Genomic DNA, 20,482 nt, shown 5'->3' on the forward strand with positions numbered 1-20,482 from the left:
GTGGGGTTAGGAAAGGGTGGATGGATTGAATATCCCCTATGCAATAATTTTTTACTAGCTTGGAAACATTTTTAACTATTTCTTGACAATGGCACCTGTCAAGATGGTGGTGGTGGTGGGGATACAGATTAAGCATGAAGTAAACAGTTAATTCTTGAAGTTGATTTGAGGGAAGGAGGAAAAACAGGTGATGACAAGGGTCACAATATGATGAATGGACAAATGAGCAAGAGCACCCACAAAACAGCAAGTCTTGTGTAGTGTTCCCAGTATGCAGTGCTTAGTACCTACTAAATGTGGTCCAAGGAAGGACAATCTGTGAACTGGGTCAGAATACACAGGGCACCACAGCTTGCTTTATTTAGGGCCGCATACACGGTGTCCATATTAGGACATCCTCCAGCTTCGTTCCTCACTCCGTCATACCTCAGACCAAACTGCCTTGTTCCTCCTCCGTCACACAAAACTTCATCTTACCCCAGCTGAAACTCCTTCCGTCATCACACAAAACTCCCATCACCCTAAGCGCTCAGCATGAACTCCATCAGGTATCAGCCATCAGCTTCAGACATTGGGTGTCGCACATCAGGTGTCAGCCCTCAGCATAAAACTCCATCAGACATCGGTCAGACCTTGGGTATCAGACATCAGGTCTCATACAGATTTTCATGCAGGGTGCGGCGCATCATCGCAAGCAAAGCCTATTGTCAAATGTATTTATGCAAATGAGCCACAAGGGGAGGAGACCTGCATGATACAACATGTTCATCCACCCCAGCGGATTACTTTTTATCATGCAAACCAGATTGTAAAGGAAACACCCAGCATACCGAATCTTCATCCATCCACTGACCGAGCACCTTTAGAGACAAATTGTTGTGCACAACGGAGCCTTATTCTACTTGTGTGACAGGTAAGAGAATTTTAATTACAGCTAAGATATTGGGGCATATGGTGGGATACAGGTAAAGCAGTCTAGTTACAGTCTTCCTAAGTGCAGCACTTTAATACAGGAGTCTTGCCCCAATGTGCGCGACCTCATGTCTCAGATAGCGGTCAGAGCAGGGAGCAGGCCGCAGCATCTCCAGGCTCTCCCCTTGTTTCCCATGTATATTCATCAGCCATGCTCACGTATTTTGTGTGTTGGCCGTCTGTGGGGGTGATACCTGGCTGAATATATCTTGGAGACAAGTTTGTGTCACAGAACAATATTACTGGTTTCCTATCATGTGATTGCACTAACTTACCTCTCAAATTGCCTGTGAGTTATAAAGACCTTTTACAGAGGAAAATATGATCAGTTGCCCATAGCAACCTAACAGATCTTATTTCATTGTTTACATGTATAAAAAAAAAATAAACTAAAGAAGCCCTCTAATTGTTTGCTATGGGCAATTGGTAACAATTTACCCAGCACAGGTATTTGTTGAATTGCCTCCAGAGTGTTCACCACAGAAATTGGGCTTCATGATTCTTACTGTGTAATTTAGAGTAATGGGTTTGTTTATTGATGCATGTAAACAATGACAGAAGATCTGATTGGCTGCTATGGGCAACTGATCATATTTTCATCTTTAAAGGTCTTTATAACTCACCACCAATTTGAGAGGTAAGCTAGTGCAACCACATGATAGAACACTAGTAATTAGTGTTGCTCGCGAATATTCGCCAATATAGCACTATATATTCGTAATTACGAATATTCGTATTTTTTTTTCTTTTTTTTCACAGTACACATCACAGTGATCATCCCTCTCTGCTTCCAGCTTGTGTGGTGTAAAGAAGGCTCTAATACTACTGTGTGAGACTGGCGTGCGAATTTCCACTTATGCTAATTTTTGTATATGCTAATTTTCGCATATGCTAATTTCTGCATACGCGAAATATTACGAATATGCAAATTTAGCGAATATATGACGAATATTCGTCCATATATTTGCGAAATATCGTGAATTCGAATATGGCCTATGCCGCTCAACACTACTAGTAATATTGTTCTGTGCTATAAAATGTTATCTGTGAGGCGTGTTTCCGAGTGTTGGTCCAGCCTCTTAGGACATGGCAGCCATATTAAAAAAGTTTTTATGACTTAACTTCCTCACAATACATAGCATGTGGGTCCAATGGTATAACATGTAAGGCTCACAACAACGCGATGCTGGCAGCATGTTTATGTTTGTATCACATTTTGTTAGTTTATTTTCATCTAAGATATTCTCATTTAAGATAATAATGTGATATCAGAATTATTTTTTGGGTCATAACTACCACATTTGATTTTATATGTATATAATGTGGTGGCCCAGTAAGGGAGATGTTGCCTGGACCCTTGCTGCCTTGTCAGACAGCTTCCTTCAGTGTCCCCAGTGCTCCTTGAACTTGTTTCCCCCCTGTACATATGTTCTGCAGTGTATTGTATTATGAAATGTGTTGTATCTTTTACCCCTTAAGGACTCAGCGTTTTTGCATTTTCATTTTTTCCTCATCACCTTCTAAAAATCATAACGCTTTCAATTTTGCACCTAAAAATCCATATGATGGCTTATTTTTTGCGCCACCAATTCTACTTTGCAGTGACATTAGTCATTTTACCAAAAAATCTACGGCATTGTGCGACAGAATTGAAGAAAAAATTTCATTTTGTAACTTTTGGTGGCTTCCGTTTCTACGCAGTGCATTTTTTGGTCAAAATGACACCTTATCTTTATTATGTAGGTCCATACGGTTAAAATGATACCCTACTTATATAGGTTGGATTTTGTCGCACTTCTGAAAAAAAAATCATAACTACATGCAGGAAAATGTATACGTTTAAAATTGTCATCTTCTGACTTTTTTATTTTTCCACGTATGGGCCGGTATGAGGGCTAATTTTTTGCACCGTATTCTGAAGGTTTCATCGGTACCATTTGTGTATTGATCGGACTTTTTTATCGCTTTTTATACATTTTTTTTATGATATAAAAAGTGACCAAAAATACGCTATTTTGGAATTTTGAATTTTTTCGCGCGTACGCCATTGACCGTGCGGTTTAATTAATGACATCATTTTATATTTCGGACATTTATGCACGCGGCGATCCCACATATGTTAATTTTTATTTTTACTTACAGAGGTTTTTTTTTTATGGGAAAAGGGGGGTTATTCAAACTTTTATTAGGGAAGGGGTTAAATGACCTTTGTTAACTTTTTTTTTTTCACTTTTTTTTTTGCAGTGCTATAGCTCCCATAGGGACCTATAACACTGCACACACTGATCTCCTATGCTGATCCCTGCAAAGCCATAGCTTTGCACGGATCAGTCAGATAGGGGCTTGATTGCTCAAGCCTGTAGCTCAGGCTTGGAGCAATCAATCAACGATCGGACTCCGCGGAAAGAGGTAAGGAGACCTCCGCCTGCGTCCCAGCTGATCGGAACATTGCGTTTTTATCGCGATGTCCCGATCAGCCCGACTGAGCTGCCGGGAAGCGTTTACTTTCGTTTTCAGATGCGGTGGTCAACTTTGATCGCCGCGTCTGAAGGGTTAATAGCGTACGGCACAACGATCGGTGCCGCACGCTGTTAGCCCAGGGTTCCGGCTATCGTTAGCAGCCGGGACCGACCCGGTGTGATGTGGGGTCACGACGTGACCCCGTTTTTCACACCGGGACCGGGCTTAGGGCGTACAGGTACGCCCTAAGTCCTTAAGAGGTTAAGAGTTATGTCATGTGATTGTTACCCAGGAGGTACCAGTGACCAGGTGATCCCAGGGGTGATCTATGGGCTCCCTGCTAGTCTCCCCCATATAAGCCCTGGGTGGCGCTAGCTTCTCTCTCTTGGAGCTTCTCTCTCTCTTGCTTCCCGCTGAGGTCCAGTGCAGTCGCCTAGTGTCTGTGTCCAGAGTGTTGGAGGCCTCAAAGTCCAGTCCTGTAGCCACCATTAAGTCAAGTAAGATAAAGTCACAGCTTTATGAGTCAGTGTGGTCTGCATTCAATTGTCCAGTCCTACTACAAGTCTCAGCAAGCCCTTAAGGTCTCTGCGTCACTGGCCACCTCCTTGGGCCCTGGTTGAACTGTATAGATTTTATCTGTCTACCCTCAGTAAAGCTATTGTTGTCCTTAACTTGGCGTCAGAGTCTTTATTGCCCCTGTGCCTAGCCCAGGATCCAGCGGTATACCTGTAATTTAAAAAATGTAATTAATTACTTTTTTTTTAAAGAAAAGATGGCAGAAAAACATTAAGGCTGTAGCAGAGTATGAGAAGTTATGCAAGGAACTGCAAGATGGTATTTATATTCCAAATAAATAAGTAAAAAAAAATATATATATATATTTAAAAATTAGACATATTAATTGGCATAACACGTGTGGCAGATATGCTGTAGATTTCTGTACACAAATATTTTCTAAAGCGCAAAGTGTCTCCAAATGTAAGAGGAGAGAACTAGTAAGGTGTTATCTTACTGTTATCACTTTTGTTTTCAAAAATAAACAAAGATGTTGATTCTAATTTCAAACTTTTTCTGTAGGAATTTTATCTGAGACCGGATTTCACTGAAAAGTTTGAGATCTTTTATCTGACTTACCTAGTACATCTGCGATGTCAAAATGCAAAAGTATTTCAATTATCATCCAGACATATTCAACATTTTGTCATTAAGTCAGCATTAATGTAATGGATACTAGGGCTGGGCGGTATACCGGTTCATACCGCATACGGAAATTTTTAGGCTGCACGATATGAATTTTTCCCATACCGCAATACCGGTTTGGCCCCTCCCCCTCGGGAATGAATTAATCAGCCCAGCGCTGCGCTGTCCCCATCGGGGAACTAACCATATGTGACCCGCCAGCGCTGTTCTGCTCCCCCCCCCCCCAATTAATTATCAGCCCAGCGGGGTACTACTCACATATGTCAAGCACTGCCCTCCTCCTCTTTGTTGGGGGCCGCTGGCGCTGGAACTCACTGTACGCCAGTGGTCTCCAACCTGCGGACCTCCAGATGTTGCAAAACTACAACTCCCAGCATGCCCGGCCAGCAGCCCCCAACAAAGAGGAGGAGGGCAGTGCTTGACATATGTGAGTAGTACCCCCGCTGGGCTGATAATTAATTGGGGGGGAAGCAGAACAGCGCTGGCGGGTAACATGATTTTGGGGGGGGGGGGGGGGGAGGAGCAGAACATTGCTTGCGGGTCACATGATTTTGGGGGGTGAAAGAAATATCGTTATATACCGTGGAACCACCATAAGTTACAAAAATACCGTGATACACATATTTGGTCATACCGCCAAGCTCTAATGGATACCTTATGTAGTTAAGACACTTTCATGTTCAAGTGATCTCTTCCTGTTAAAGGGGTTATCCAGGAAAAAACTTTTTGGTATATATCAACTGGCTCCAGAAAGTTAAACAGATTGGTAAATTACTTCTATTAAAAAATCTTAATCCTTTCAGTACTTATGAGCTTCTGAAGTTAAGGTTGTTTTCTGTCTAAGTGCTCTCTGATGACAAGTGTCTCGGGAAACGCCCAGTTTAGAAGAGGTTTGCTATGGGGATTTGCTTCAAAACTGGGCATTTCCTGAGACACGTGTCATCAGAGAGGACTTAGATAGAAAAGAACAACCTTAACTTCAGAAACTCATAAGTACTGAAAGGATTAAAAAAAAATTAATAGAAGTAATTTACAAATCTGTTTAACTTTCTGGAGCCTGTTGATATATATATATATAAAAAAAAAGTTTTTTTCCTGGATAACCCCTTTAACTTTTCCACAAATTGTCAATGGAATTAGCTTCAACTGTCTTCAATAAACAATGTTTTATTATGGCCTATTGTAATTTTAAACCCCACGAACATGCAAAGCTTGCGATGGTCTAGTTCTGGATAAGTAAATAATTTTAATCTAAAAATTACAATAATCATTTCTCACAGCAGAAAGATTAACTTTTTTATGTGAAGTTCATGCACTTCCCAACAGTCAGTACAGGATTTTACAACATGTTATGCAGTATTTTTGACCTGTCAGGGTTGCTCCTTTATAATTTTTGTAGACTGTGTGTAGGCCATGTAGAGGCTATTGTCTTTTATATACACTATGGGGGAGATTTATCATTGCTTTTAGAGCATTTTTTTTTTTGCCTATGTTTAGGCGCAGTTCAGGCGCAAGCAGCATATTTTGAGATTTTTATGCGCCTTTTGATATAGACAGTTTCACTCTTTTTGCCTACCCGTACAACTTTTTTTTTTTTTTGACCATGCAGTGGTCACGTATTGATCATTTGCGACTTTTTATATTTTGTACGCAAAGATATGTGGTATTGCCATGTGCGGAAATGTCCGAATTCTAAAAATATATTGTTAATAAAACCGCACGGTCAATGGCGTACACGCAAAAAAATTCAAAACTCCAAAATAGCGTATTTATATAAAAAAGTTATAGGGGTCAGAAGATGACGATTTTAAACGTATACATTTTCCTGCATGTAGTTATGATTTTTTCCAGAAGTACGACAAAATCAAACCTATATAAGTAGGGCATAATTTTAATGGTATGGACCTACAGAATAAAGATACGGTGTCATTTTTACCGAAAAATGTACTGTGTAGAAACGGAAGCCCCCAAAATTTACAAAATGGCAATTGCATTCAATTTTGTCACACAATGATTTTTTTTCAGTTTCGCCGTAGATTTTTGGTTAAAATGACTGGTGTCATTACAAAGTAGAATTGGTGGCAAAAAAAATAAGCAATCATATGGATTTTTAGCTGGAAAATTGAAAGGGTTATGATTTTTAAAAGGTAAGGAGGAAAAAACAAAAGTGCAAAAAACTGGAAAACCCTCCGACCCCAAGGGGTTAAAATAATAAAATGTATTTGTTACTATATTTAACCATACAAATCCTCTCTTTCTCTGCAAAATGTTTATGTATATGATGTTTTATTTATTGTCACAGATAAAAAAAAATTGTTCCAATCACATGGAAAGATCGTACACGATCTATGGCAGGAAAATATCATAAGATGGTGTAAAAGGAAGAACCGCAACTTTGTTCAATGAAACGGATATATATATGATGTAATTGAAATGGCAATACAGCAGTTTTGGCACAATACAGATAAAAAAAAATATAACTTATACCCTTTGCCATTGTGACAGATCACGATGGCCCAAAGAAGATTTCAATAAAGAATATGGCACTTTGGGCAACATTTCAGAAATATGGAAGAAAACATTCTATGTTGGACAGTGATTTATCGGTAAGTTTTTTTATGTAAGTTATTCATCTTTTAATTATATTTTAGATAATGAGGAGTTGGTGTACATGGGAACTATAGCATCTCCTTCGGCATGTTCGGCTTCAGTCAATGAGAAATCCTCAGAAGTAACAACTCAGGTTAAAAAAAAATGTAAAAACTTTTTAGTTTGATTTTTGAAAACATGTGTCAATGAAAAGTAGTGCAGTTTCCCATATCAACCTGTAAGAAAAATGAAATAAGCAATGTTATTGGTTGCTGCGGTCATTTATTAACCTTTTTTACTCAATAATTTTTTACTCAATTCTTCACCTTTGTCCCCGATCGTGTAGTTCACTCTAATAAAATTTTTGGGTAGATTGCCTCTAAGGCAGACATGGGCAACCTTAAAGTGGCACTCCGCCCCTAGACATCTTATCCCCTATCCAAAGGATAGGGGATAAGATGTCAGCTCGCCCCCTCCCATAGACTTGCATTGATGCCACACGGGGGCGGAGTCGTGACGTCACGATCTTCCATCCCCGTGGTCGGGAGGAATTAGCCAGAGAACCTCCAGCGCTTTGGAAGCAGTTACAGGTGGGTGCTGCTTGCTACATTGCGGGGGTCCCCAGCGGTGGGACCCCGGCAATCTGACATCTTATCCCCTATCCTTTGGATAGGGGATAAGATGTCTAGGGGCGGAGTACCTCTTTAAGCACTGCACTTTTTTGGACATACATCCCCATTATGCCTTGATTTGCAGCACCCAATGTTGCCTTTGCATGCTCAAAGGCCTCATAATCTCGGGTGGACAATTCTTAAAAAATATATCCCTTCTTACTATTATTTTTCTTTATTTCTGGTTCTATTTCACACTTTCTTTTACCTCCTCTATTTATCTCTAGCTCTCGCTCTTTCTCTTGCACTTCTTCTCTCTTCTTCTTCCGTTTCTCTCTCTCTTTCTCTGTCTGTCTCTGTCTCTCTCTGTCTCTCTGTCTCTCTCTCTCTCTGTCTCTCTCTCTCTGTGTCTCTCTCTCTGTCCCTGACTCTCTCTCTCTGTCTCTCAGTTGCTCATTGCCTTTACAACACTTCAATGTTCTATTTGTCCTTCCAAATTTAGCGCAAATGCTTATGCATCTAAAAAAGTTTTTGATACATTGTCAGTACATCTATCAAAATTGTCTACTGTTTGGTGTACCGTACTACATTCTTTGCTGTTTTGATGTATTAATTGCCTAAGATAAATTAAGAACTGTTCTTTATTTTGCTCAAAGCCTACTTTTGGATGCTAACCTAGACCACCTAATAGGACACGTTGTAAAGTTTCAGATGCTAGAGCACAAAAATTAAAACAATCTATGTAGATCACTGTTTTCTGTAAGTGCCCATAATTTATCAAGTCCTTTCAACTTTTTTTTTTTGTAATTTATGAGCAACTGTGCAAACAATTCACCAATCAAACAGGGGTAAAATCTCAACTATGCTACAATATTGATAAATGTCCCCCAAAAATGTTGCCCTTTATAATGCTTTTCGAAGCGTTATATAGGGAATAATCTGATGATTGGTTCCCTTTGAAATTAATAATAGAGGTAACATCTCCATTTATTCTTACAGGAAATAATTAAACAGTGTGATTTTTCATCAGGTAGATTATTGCAATTAATGACTAAACTACATATCTAGTCTATATGTATTTAGAAACCATTTATTAACATAAATATTTTAAAATTTAAGGTCGCATGTTGGGTTTTACGTCGAATACCTCAAAGGTAATAAATCTTAATACATTTTCTTTATTTTTAATTAATTTATTTTTTGGTTTATCCATTTTATCAGTTTTCTTATTCAATAAAGATAAAAATTTAAGAGAATGTTGAAATAGAAGATGCTTATGTTCCAAAATTCCCATATAAACACATGCATATACCCATTTAATTTTTTACAGAGAAAAGTCTTACAGTCAACTCCAATGGTATGTATACTATCTAAACGACAAAGAATACCCTCTTGTGACAAAATAGGGTAAAATAGTGTAAAGGCTTCAAAGGGTGGAGAAATCGGCACTGTATAGTACGGAGCTTATAGCTCACCAGCGCGTGCTCTGCTTCTCAGGTCTTGACCCCAAACCAAGAAAAAATCCAGCGAAAAAGTAAAGAAGCGGCACTCAAAAGTCAAATGAAGGCTGTGTTTATTCACCCATCATGTGCAGAGATGCAACGTTTCAGCCTCACAATGAGGCTTTTCTCAAAGCCTTATTGTGAGGCTGAAACGTCGCATCTCTGCACATGATGGGTGAATAAACACAGCCTTCATTTGACTTTGGAGTGCCGCTTCTTTACTTTTTCGCTTGGGTAAAATAGTGTGATAGTGTTTTCCAGTCTACCTGTAAATTGATTACTCAGTGTAGATGTTGAAGAAACGTACCGCAATCCTAGATTATTGCAATGTACATTTAACTGTGCTTGTTTTATCTTTGAATACTATATCCGACTGTCACACCATCTATCATTTCAATTGGCACTGACACTCGGGGAAACACAAAAGAACTATTAGACAACAACTATCTCACTAGGGTTGGCTCATTGAAATGAATGAGATATGGCCCGGGTCTTGCAGGGATACGGGAGGGCTTGGTCATCCCTCCCTACAGCTGAATTTATTTACTGTATGTTGTTAATTTACTGTGAACCCACCTTATAATTTTTGAAAATTAAATTTGTATTTCAATTTTTTTTTCTTTTTTCCCCCTTTATTTTCAAACAGAAAGTTTTCTTAAGGTAAGCTGATATTTTAACATTAATAAATATGTTGTTGATTACTTGTTTTATGTTTGTGGTACAGAATTAAGCTTGTTAAATTTTGTGAAAATAACAAGATACGACTCATGAAGGCTCATCTGTTTGGGTACCATTTTAGCTCAGTTATCAGCCACGACTCTGTACCCGTTACTGAAAACAAATTGGCAATTCACTTATCCCTCTCAGCAATCTCTATACTCATTCAGCATAAAAACCTTCCTCTTTCCTACCTAATCCTAAACTCCCTCAGATGATTCTTTCTCATACCAAACTGAGTTTCTTCCTGCATATGCGAAACAGAAAAGGAAGAACATGTGTTACAGAGCCTATTTAGCATAGCCAATATTGAACAGCATGTCTAGCATGTCTACTCACCTTGTCCCGGCCCGTGGCGGGGATCTCTTGTAATCTTCTCCGGTATGTTCGCTCCATGCACCTGCTTGGGGCATGGGCAGAGCTTAATGGAGTAACCGCTGCTGTTCCCGGGACCCAGCAGAGAGCAACAGCGGTGACATCACTAATCTCCGCCCATGCCCAAGCCGCTTCTGCTTTCTGCAGGGTCCCGGGCAGCAGCGGTTATGTCATTAAGCTCCCCAAGCTGGTGCCCGGAGCAAAGATACCGAAGAAGATTACAGGAGACCCTTGCCACGGGCTGGGACAAAGGGAGTACTGTTGTCTTCAGTGTCACCTGCACTACCTGTCAGTACAGGTTAGTGCAGGTGACACTGGTGGCATATTTCCTTAAATGAAAGCCAGGGTAGAGTCAAAGTTGACCATAGCAACCTGCCTTGTTTATTTTTCTAACACCATTTTAAAAGGTACATAACAAATCTTGTTTCTGTGGGCTACAGTTTAATGTTAACTCTGCTCAACCTTTGTAAAATATGTTCTCAAAGTCTCTGATTTACATAATGACAATATTGAAAATGTGTTTACTTCATTACTGAGGCTTCGGAACTCTGTGTTAACAGCCTCTACTGTGCATAAACAAAGAAATACTCATCATTTGTAAGGATGAGCTATAATTTTTTATGTAACTGACCTACTAATTTATCATCAGTAATTCCCATATTTTTTCCAACAATATACCTCAAGCTTTTGTTATTGTGAGTAAACATTGTGTCATTGTAGGATACAATCATGAAGAGTTTGGGTCTACATCTAACATATAAATATTGTAATTTAAGGATCTTTAGCAGACTTAATAACCCATTTATTTTTCTCCTTTGACAGATTGAAGAAACAAGTGAAAAAGCTTATCTGACTGACTGGGGTCTGGCAAACACACCGGATTCTGTGCTCCGGAACAGAGGAAGTAGGTTATGGAAAGTGTTCAGTGGACCTCTAGGAGGAACTGCTATTTATATGGCTCCCGAATATTTGCTAAAATGGGAAAATTGTACACTACAGTCAGACATGTGGTCCCTTGGAATTACATTACTTGAATTGTTTACTAATAAAATCCCATGGCAAGTGAAAAATTGACAGGAGTTACGTAATCAAGGAATGTTTTCCTCATGCCATGGAACATTTAGAGTCTAAATATATGGACAGAATTGGTAGCTGCTTTACATATTCAACTAGTTCTAGGCTTATGACAGGAGAGCTGGTTACTATTTTGAAGTCCGCAGATTTCATAGATTTGAAACAACACTATGGATTCTTGTGGTAAAGTTAGTTCAATCCAAAAATGTACAAACATGAAAGATGGCAGCAAGCATTTATGACATTTAAACCTCATCTGTTTATCCCACCATTGCTGGCTTTACAGACGGCTAAATTAGCTAGCCTAATAAGTTTTACTACTTTTTAGTCTATTACATTGAACCAGACAATTCTTATTAGCCATCTTATTTCAGGCCAAAGTGTTATGCTGTATTTCCCTGGGAGATGTTCCTACTTGTGTGGCTGTTGAGGCTATAAATTTATTAATTTCTTTTTAACCTGGTCTTAATTGGTCCCCTGTCAAAGGAACTATACTCAGCAGGAAATACTGTAACCACGGACCCTAAACTTGAAAAACTGCATGCATTATTCCTCGATTATCTTTGCTTTATGAGCAGGGGGATGACGCCAAGTGTAGAGTCAATCTCTAAAGTGTTACCAGGTGAGTATAGATCCCCAAAGAGAGGGGAGCAATTAAGACCGCATTATAAAGTAACTAATAAATTCATAGCCTCAACATCCACATAAGCAGGAACATCTGCTTGGGATGTACAGCATGAAATAGGCTGAAAACTTTTGTTTGGTTCAATGTAAGTCAAAAGTTTTAAAAATTAAATTTTTTGCTAGATTAAGCCGTCCATAAAGCCTCCCCATTAATGTAAGTCTATGGCAGGGGGCGAGACAGCTGTCTCGCCCCCTGCCATAGGCTTGCATTGAGCCGGCGGAGCGTGATGTCACACGGGGGCGGAGCTGTGATGTCACGATTACCGACCCGTCATCAGACCCGGAGCGGATGTCCGCTCCGGCGCCTAATGATAGCGGGGTGCTGCGTGCGAGATCGTGGGGGTCCCCAGTGGCGGGACCCCGCACGGTCAGGCAACTTATCCCCTATCCTTTAGATAGGGGATAAGTTGTCAGCACTGTAGTACCCCTTTAAGTACATGATTAAGGTATATATAATATTTATAGTGTTTCATGGCTTGTACGTGACATTATCTTAAATTGTAAATACTATTCCTTTTTCATGTTATGTCTGTATGTTTATACATGTAATATTTTAAAGCATTTATAAATAATCCATTGACAAATTTCTATATAGTAATCTATCATGTGTAATAAAAGTCAGTAGATAAAAAAAAAAAACATATTTGTATTTTTTGGGGGGGGGGGATGAATCTTTATTTAATGGTTTAAAGGGTACTTCTCATCAAATAAACTTTTGATATATTTTAGATTAATGAATGTTGAATTACTTTCCAATAGCATGTTAATGAAAAATATGCTTCTTTCTATTGTATTTTTCCCGATCAATCCTGTCAGCAAGCATTTCTGACTCATGCTGGAGTACTAAACCCTCAGAGCTGCCAGCCTGCTTTGTTCACAGCCAAACAGGCTGTGAACAAAGCAGGCTGGCAGCTCTGAGTGTTCTCCTTTGTGAACAAAGCAGACTGGCAGCTCGTGTTTAGGACTCCAGCATGAGTCTGAAATGCTTGCTGCCAGGACTGGTAGGGAGACCCCTAGTGGTCATTTCTTCAAAGTGGAAAATTAAATAGAAAGAAGCATATTTTTTAATAACATGCAATTGTAAAGTTATTCTACATACATTAATCTATAATATATCAAAAGTTTTTTTGATGAGAGGTACCCTTTAAAACTTATTTATACACTTCAGGTCTTCAAAACACTGAACATATATTGAAGAAATACTAAGTGTTTAAAAACTAAAAAATATTTGCAATTCAACCTGCAACTTCTGGAAATCAAACAGTTCAGCCTTAAGTATAGGAAAACACTAACTGACCTACAAAACTGAGTGCGTATGTATCTACACATCTACAAAGAATATTTATTGAATAAAGTAGGGACACAATGCTGGAGATTTATAATAAACCTGTCCGCAGGAATACTTGATGATTTGCCCATAGCAACCAATCGGATCACTTATTTTTTTTACAGGCCTTTTTAAAATGTTAAGCTATCTGGTTGCTATGGCCAACTCAGCAATTTTAACTCTGGACTGGTTTAGATAAATTTCCCCCAATGTTATTGTGTGTTATGTCCATTTTACCTCTGTCCAGGTTTTAATTCATCTCTCACACTGTGTCATCACTTTACTTGATGTTCAACAATAACTTATGTTAAAATGTAATTGGCTGTTTTGTCAGCAATATAATTTATTGAACAGTCAAGTGATTTACTACTGGTCTATCTAAATATTTATAGACCCCACAAGTGAAAAAGCTGAAAGGGATTAATAAGGACATAAATGTGGTGCGTTAGTATTGTCATGGCTGTCAACAACTGAACGTCGGCCTGAATGACGGTCCGGGTCATTGCTCTGCTCCATATGTTCTCGATGACACAGCCAGTCAATTAGGCCAAGGGATTGTCGCTGAGGAACATGACAGAACTATGTGAGTGGGGCTATCAGCACACGGCACAAGTAACTGGCTCAGCATGGAGAAGTTTCTAAATTTATCTTTACAATCCCTGGGAGGAGCGATGTCCCTGAGGCATAGTGTGGATGAAGATGTTACCCTAAATAATGCTTTGAAAAGTTTGGTATATGATGCTGGATTACCTTTTCAGTAAAAAACGTCATCACTGGAACCCCATTGCATCTGACTGGAATCCAGTCCAATCTTCAACCAGGCCATGAAAAAGAGCTTCTACTCGTGGGGGGAGATTAATCAAAACCTGTCCAAAGGAAAAGTTGCTGAGTTGCACCTAGCAAACAGATTGCTTCTTTGATTTTTCAATAGGCCTCTGAAAAATAAAAAATAAAATATCTGGTTGCTAAGTGCTAAACATTGTTACATGATGTGCATTACAGACAGAGCTGTAGCTAGCTCTTTTTGCTCCTGAGGCGATAACAGAAAATAACAGTGATCATCTAAGTGCTAAACATTGTTACATGATGTGCACTAAAGACAGAGCTGTAGCTAGCTCTTTTTGCTCCTGAGGTGAGAACAGAAAATAACAGCAATCAGATAAGTGCTAAACATCATTACATGATGTGCACTACAGACAGAGCTGTCGCTAGCTCTTTTTGCTCCTGAGGCGAGAACAGTAAATAACAGCAATCAGCTAAGTTCTAAACATCATTACATGATGTGCACTACAGACAGAGCTGTCGCAAGCTCTTTTTGCTCATGAGGCGAGAACAGAAAATAATAGGGATCAGATAAGTGCTAAACATTGTTATATTATGTGCATTACAGACATCTGTGGCTAGCTCTTTTTGCTCCTGAGGCAAGAACAGAAAATAACAGTGATCAACTAAGTGCTAAACATTGTTACATTATATGCATTACAGACAGAGCTGTAGCTAGCTCTTTTTGCTCCTGAGGCGAGAACAGAAAATAACAGCAATCAGATAAGTGCTAAACACTGTTACATGATGTGCACTACAGACAGAGCTGTAGCTAGCTCTTTTTGCTCCTGAGGCGAGAACAGTAAATAACAGCGATCAGCTAAGTGCTAAACATTGATACATGATGTGAACTACAGACAGAGCTGTAGCTAGCTCTTTTTGCTCCTGAGGCGAGAACAGAAAATTGTGCCCCCCCCCCTTTTGGCTTGGGGCACTCCTTGGAAAAATTTTGAAAAAAAAATTACGGGACACCCTTACTGAATAATCAGAGTAATTCTCTTTCATTTTTCTTCCCCACCTGGCACAAGACATCATGGAACCTGCAACACAAACATATTAGTATTAGGCTCTGAACTTTTTCTGGCATTATCCTCCCCTTTTCCATACAAATGACTCCAGCCTCCTCCAAACACAATGGCACCAGCCTTCCCACAACGCACAAGGGGGAGATTTATCAAAACCTGTGCAGAGGAAAGTTGCCCAGTTGCCCATAGCAAACAATCAGCTTGCTTCTTTCAATTTTAAAAAGGCCTTTGCAAAATGAAATAAGATATCTGATTGGTTGCTATGGGCAACTGGGCAACGTTTCCTTTGCAAAGGTTTTGATAAATGTTCCCCAATGTTTCCAGCCTCACTCAAATGTCTCCAGTCTGAGCACTGCACACAGACTTCCCTCCCGCCTGTCCTCCATGCCTTTTGACTCACAGGTGTGCAGGCCAGGGCAGAAAAATCAAAAAAGTTAGCGCCATATTTCCCACCAGAGTGTCCTGGCTACCTGGTTGGGAATCAATGCCTCAGTGTAATGTGTGCTGGACCCCCCCTTGCAACAGCGCACCTGAGGCGATCGCCTCACTTGCCTCATCAGAGCTACAGCCCTGATTACAGAACATACAAGTGCAAAAAACACAAAATTAAAAAAACACTAAGATCTGGGATAAAAGTGCTAGAAAAAAGAGGTAGTATTTTATGTGACAAGGTCACCAAGGGTGGATTTAAAAGGGGGGCAGTTTAAGTTGTCGAAATTTCTGTAACAATCTATTCCATAAACCTGAGTGAGGGGAACTCTAAGGACAATGCGCTCCAGTGCGCTTTGTCTACAGCAGGTGTGTACTTTTGGCTGGCCTTTCACAGTATCTAGGCCCTTAAGACTTTTAACAAGAACAAAATAGTACACCACTTAGATGTACGTATGTGGAATGCATTTATGAGGGGAGGACAATGCGCTCCAGTACGCTTAAAACAGTATTTATCTACAACACCAGAAAGTGTGTACTTTTGGCTGGACTTTCACAGTATCTATGCCCTTAAGACTTTAACAGGAACAAAATAGTACACCTCTTAGATGTAAGTATGTGGTATGCACTTATGAGGGGAAGACAATGCGCTCCAGTACACTTAAAAAAGTATTTGTGTACAACACCAGCCGGTGTGTACTTTTGCCTGCCCTTTCACAGTATCTAGGCCCTCAAGATTTTAATAGGAACAAAATAGTACATCACTTAGATGTACATATGTGGTATGCATTTATGAGGGGAGGACAATGCGCTCCAGTACGCTTAAAACAGTATTTGTGTACAACACCAGCAGTACACACCTGTGCTGCAGTACACAGTCGCTGTGTATTACACCCAAAATTGTACTTTCTCTTTCAATCTCACTCCCTTCCCTATCAGTGCTTCTAGGCAGGATTTGGGCTTGAAGTGAATCGCTGCTGTTCTGTGCAACACACTGCTCTCTGTTTCTCTCTGTAATAAAACGCTGTAGTGACTGGGAGGTGAATTGCTGCTGTAAAAATACTTTTCTGTGCAACACACACTGCTCTCTCTCCCTCTCTCAGTGCAACAGAATGCTGATGTGACTGGGAGGTGAATCGCTGCTGGAAAAATGCTTTTCTGTGTAACACACAGCGCTATCTGTCCCCCTCTATCTCTCTGCAATAAAAGGCTGAAGTGACTGGCCTCAAGATGGCTGCCGATTACATAGGGCTGTGACATCACAGGGGTGACTGGCTGCTGATAGGCTGCATGCTGCCTGTGATGCAGGGTAATCCCACCTACCCTTGTTCTTTCTTTCCCAGGATTCCTTTCCCCATGTCCTCACATGTGGATCTCTCATTTTAGATGCCCTGGAGTCTGGACCGCACTATTCTTTCTGAAATTCGTAACGAACAGATTCCATTTGCTCATCCCTAGTTATGATGGTCGATAGTAGTCAGAAGCATTAAATATCACAGCCGCCCAAACCCAGCATTCTGAAAATAACTTTCAGAACGCCGGGTGCTGCACGGAGATCGTGAGGGTCCCAGCTGCGGTCCCAGCTGCTTATCCCCTATTGTCTGGATAGCGGATAAGATTTCTAGGGAGGAAATCCCCTTTAAGCTGATCTGTTAGTTTCCATAGTTATCATCAGGTGAAATGAAATAAAGCATTTTATGGCACTCTTTAAGATGACCCATCAGCAGCCCGGCTGTATGGAAATAGAACCACTTTAAATGCATAGCATAGTATAAAAGGATGCTTAATTTAGCTACGCCGTTTAAATAGCAAATTGAATAAATTGGCTGTCATCTATGTTTCTTCTATTTTTTCAACCCAATATAACCCAATGTGTGGTAAATACAATTAGAATGTGTCATAATTTGTCTCATTTTAATAATTTTTATCATAATTAATTTACAACTTGTTGTAAAAAACAAACAAAATAAAGAAAAAACAAAGCATCCAGTCAACCGAGGTACAGGAACAAGAATAACTGATTGGAAATCATTTAAGTCAATATTTAAATGCTACCTTGGACTGATATTGTGGCCTGCAAACATGCAGCTTATTTCCTGATTTCCTGTATATTAAGATATACAACAGTACATATGTTCAAGATTGGGTAGGCAGCAGATATATTTTATGTTTGTGCACAAACCATGATCCCAGCTCTCCTCCTGCACTGTGGCTGAATGCAGATACTGGCAGTTACAATTCTGGTTCAATAATTTGTATAAAGAGTTTTAAAGTTAATACAAGTTAATACAAAAAAATATGAAACAAAGAAATAAAACAAAATGACACATAATATATATCACACACATTGATACAAATATACAATGGCCCTAAGAGTGTTGTGTAGGTTTCTTTGTGGGTACCTTAGTAAATATGTTGGGTTTTTGTGAAAATGTCGGGACCACGCTCCCTTTCCCCAACGTTCATGCTCTTTTTTCTGGTTTTCTTAGCAAAATGGAGAGTTAGTTGGGGTTTTTTCAATTCTGGCGCAAATTCTGGCGCACAACCCGACAAAACATGTCGGGTTTGCAATAGTAAATGAGGGCCAATATCTAAAACAAATACAATAATATTAGAGTTTGTTAGGTAAATAAAGGTAAATGAGGTAAATACAATCAAGGGGTACAATAAGGTGAATTTGCCCTGGCAGTTTCAATTCTTGGGAAGAATTGGTGACCTCTTAGTCCTAAAAATACTCACCTATTTTAAAGCCAAGGGGAAATTTGCTAAATCTGTCTAATACTTTGACAGACAGTGAAATTTAGATGGACAAGGTGCTTTTACACAGGCATACGTGCAGTTTAAATGAGTGCCAATTGTAGATCAGCACTTGTTTAATGGGCCTATTACAAGGCACAACCATTGCATCATGAATGATCACTGGATGGTTTGTGTGGCCCTTTGCTGCCATCATTCGTTTGCTGCACATTGAACATTACACAGGGAGATGTGCAGCCATAGATCCTAGAGCCACATTTATTTTCAGGTTAAAAAGACATGAACAGCGTTTGCTTGATTGCTCACCATTTGCTGGCCATTTTACACAAGGCTGAATTGGCCTATTCAACAAATAATTGCCCTATTTAATTGGCCCTTACTTTACATCAGAATTTTGCACCTCAGTTTCAGCGTATTTGTCACCCATTGCAAGTCAGATCCTTTCGGAGAAGCCATGCACCCTTTCTGATAAGCCACTTTCCTCTTTTGGGAAAGGCAAAAAAGTGTTTAAAGCAAAAATAAATGTGGCACAAGCACTATTGTCTCTAAAGATAAACCACTTGTGGCTATGCAAGTCTCTCCCCACCGGAAAATATTTCCTCTTTTTTTTTTTTAGACACATTTTATTGAAAATGTTTTCAATACATACGGTAACATATAAAAATAGAAAAAGGGAAACATGACTCCAGTCATACAGGTAATATACAGCAATGTGTGTTCCAGGAGATCAGGCATATACTTTTGAGGTAACACTGTACAATTAAGATAACCAAAGAAAGGCGAAACAAATCACCGTATGTGTTGAGGACAATAATTGACGGAGAGAGAGCAACTTGTGATCAGATATGGAAGTACGGTGGTAATTGTAAAGCTCCCAGTGTGTTCCCTATTGCCCCCAGACAGTACCATTCAGTGGAACTAAAGGGCCTCACTATATCAGCAATTTCACTGTCAGTCTAATGAGATAGAATAAAAACCTTCCATTTATCCAAGAACTTCTTGGTGTGAGTGGTCTTTTGTCTTTCTGAGTCAATTCTGTCTATCCCACAAAGTTTTTTAAGCTGCATTATCAACATAGGCAAGGTAGGGATAGAGGGCATGAGCCAGGAGGCAAAGATACAACGTAAGGCTACTAAAAGGACAATATGTACCATTTGGAGCACTTTAGAGGGAATCTACTGCTCCGGTTCTGGTGGTCGGAATTGATGAAAGAGCAGAGCCCTTGGGGTAAATGGTAAGGTCCCATCCCATGTGTCCTTAACATATGTCAAGATCAGTTGCCAATAAGCAGCAGTATGAGAGCAAGTCCACACACTGTGCCATTGATTAGTCAGGGGGGTGGAACATTTAGGACAGGCAGTGATTTTGTCAGGGAAATCTGGGGACGGGAGAATATTAAAACATAAAGGGCCTTATGGGCCAGTTTATAGTAAGTTTCCTCCACCTCTCATTTACGATACACCTGCATATTATATTCCATCCACGTAACACACAGTCAAAGATATCATCACCCGGCACCTAGGTGGACCACGAGGCGAAGAGGGTAGCAGGGTCAACTTTCAGAAGAACACTCTTGATGGTGGAGTAAATGGTGGAATTTGAGAGCTTACGGGGCTCTGAGCCTATTAGATAGTCCAGCCCATGATCCTGTTATTCATTATCGAGATTTCTCAGATGAGTACTAAAAAAAAGGAGTATAATTGGTTCAGAGGGAACATATGGCAGGGCGGTAGATCAAATGTGGAACACAGGGACGCTAGAGACAGCCAACATTTATGTGGTGTATCAATAAAATTTCTAGCTTTGGTCAATCCCTTGGCCGCCCATACTGTGTACACCTGAGGAGGAAAACCTGTCGGGAGTTCCGGAAGATTTGTCAAGGGGTGGTGTTTAGAAACCAGAAAAGGGAGTTGGAATAGTTTGAGAACCTCCTTCCAT

At 39.8% G+C, this 20,482-nt stretch overlaps 1 long non-coding RNA gene across 1 annotated transcript; it reads left to right on the forward strand.

Annotated features, from left to right (window-relative positions):
* Positions 1-738: 738 nt before the first annotated feature.
* On the forward strand, positions 739-8,986 carry LOC130358035 (uncharacterized). The gene is made up of 3 exons (XR_008889379.1): positions 739-913; positions 4,200-4,266; positions 8,952-8,986. It is a non-coding gene; the product is annotated as an uncharacterized LOC130358035 (long non-coding RNA).
* The last annotated feature ends 11,496 nt before the right edge of the window (positions 8,987-20,482 follow it).

This window comes from Hyla sarda, chromosome 2 (assembly GCF_029499605.1).
Source record: "Hyla sarda isolate aHylSar1 chromosome 2, aHylSar1.hap1, whole genome shotgun sequence".
Lineage (NCBI taxonomy): Eukaryota > Metazoa > Chordata > Amphibia > Anura > Hylidae > Hyla > Hyla sarda.